The 1785-nt window shown below is 42.2% G+C and overlaps 1 protein-coding gene across 1 annotated transcript in view; it reads left to right on the top strand.

Annotated features, from left to right (window-relative positions):
- Positions 1–682: 682 nt before the first annotated feature.
- The window catches only part of esr2a (estrogen receptor 2a), a 25508-nt gene continuing 24405 nt past the window's right edge, over positions 683–1785 (top strand). Inside the window, exon 1 of the mRNA XM_008297298.1 lies at positions 683–853. The gene's annotated coding sequence lies outside the window, so the exon portion shown is untranslated. The remainder of the gene's footprint in view (positions 854–1785) is intronic.

Below are 1785 nucleotides of genomic sequence, written 5' to 3'. Positions count from 1 at the left end.
CTTCATAAATGTGAATATTTTATTTCTTTCCTCCTCTACAACATAAATGAATATCTTTGGGTTATGGGTGGAAAAAGACAATTGAGGATGTTTCTAACCATTACTGGCAGCCCTGTTTACAGGGCAGGAACTAAGAACAGATTACTAACCACAGTGATTTTCAGGTTAGAGCTGGGTAAAGTGTGTCAAGCATCTTTTTGTTGAATGTGTTTTTCAGCATGCAAACTCCATTTATGTAGACAAAGCACTTTTTCAAAACAAATATTACAACATTTTTTACAGAGAACCAAAAGGGAAACTGTAGAGTAATAAAATCTGAATACAGTTGCAACCATTATATTGATAAAAATGTGGAACTTCAAGCCGAAGAAACGTGACATTTGATTTAGTACGGTGGCTCCCAGAAATAGTCTTGTTCTGTGTGTGCATTAACACGGCACACCAAAAATATTTAAAAGTCAGAAGCTCCTTGAAATCATTAACTACATAAAAGAAAATTTTAAAAAAATATTTTATGTATGAAGGTGTATTTTTCAATTATGCATTTTTGTTTGTTCGGTCAGCTATTTTATTTTGAAGGCGGTGGCCGGATCTTGATCGCCTAACGGTGTCTGACTTAACACCGAGGCTTTGAACACGCAGGAGGTCGTTAACAGGCTGCGAGCTCAAACCCGCGGCAGATTTCCACGCAGAGTGTCTGTGGCTGAACTTCCTCAGTGTTGGGACTTTGTGCGGCTCCAGACTGAGCTGCTCTCGGCTCGTTTCGCACTTTCCAGCACATGACAGCGCTGTCAGCGGGACTCCATGCTGTCTCTGACAACTTTCTCTGCAGCTGCTGCTTCTGCCGCAACAGGTAGGAATACTCTTATGTTTTGTGACACAGCTGATCAGCAGTGAAGCGTTGAGCTGCGGCTCTGCAGAGACAGTCCAGGCTGTGTCTCCGATCTGCTGCTGCAGGTCACTGGTGTGGGCTCCCAGCTGAAGGCCTGTAACTGCGTGGATCTGAGCTCAGATGAGAGCTGGCCTGTAACAGGTGGCTCAGTGAACTCCTCCAGCAAGGAGTCACTGCACAGCTGACACATTATGACAGGAGGCACGGGGATATAGTTCAAAAAATCATTTCTAGATCTCAGCTGGATGGAATCTGCATTTGGAGAGCTTCTGGAAGAGTTTGAAGTTGGATAAAAAAAAAAAATGTGTGGAAAAGTGCAACTCGATCATGAAGAGCTCTGCAGGTTCACTGTGTTATTTACTGACTGAATGCCTTTGATCACAGGTACCTGCTTCAACATTTGTTCTGGCTCTACAAGTTAACAGATCTCTTATCATACATCTGTGGTTCTCTCGTCTAATAATGGCTCTTTAGTGCAGTTTGTGCTTCAGGGTCTGATATTTAAACAAGTGTAACGTGGACAGCAGCCCACTTCAAAAAGCACTCATCACTGTGCAAACAGACAGCTGCTATCAGCTGCTCTCCTACAAACACACTCACACAACACTTTCCTTTCTCACTTCCAGCGGTGCACCTCGGTCCAGATTCACCTGATCAACTCACCGATACGGTTATTTGCAAATGATCGAGTGAAACAATACATCTGGGTGCCAGTCCATGAATTACACTACAGATAACAGAAAAGGCACATTTGTCAAATAGTGCTCAGTTTTTCAACATGAACTTGATTTTGGTGCAGTTTTAAAGGCTGTTTATCTGTTTGCACAAAGAGATGTTAGGATTTGATGATTATTTGATTGGCAGAAAATTAATTTTGGCAGTTAATAGTCATT

Source organism: Stegastes partitus, unplaced genomic scaffold (assembly GCF_000690725.1).
Source record: "Stegastes partitus isolate 25-593 unplaced genomic scaffold, Stegastes_partitus-1.0.2 Scaffold1207, whole genome shotgun sequence".
NCBI lineage: Eukaryota > Metazoa > Chordata > Actinopteri > Pomacentridae > Stegastes > Stegastes partitus.
Note: the sequence above shows the minus strand (reverse complement) of the source record. Positions and strands in the feature narration are given on the sequence as shown.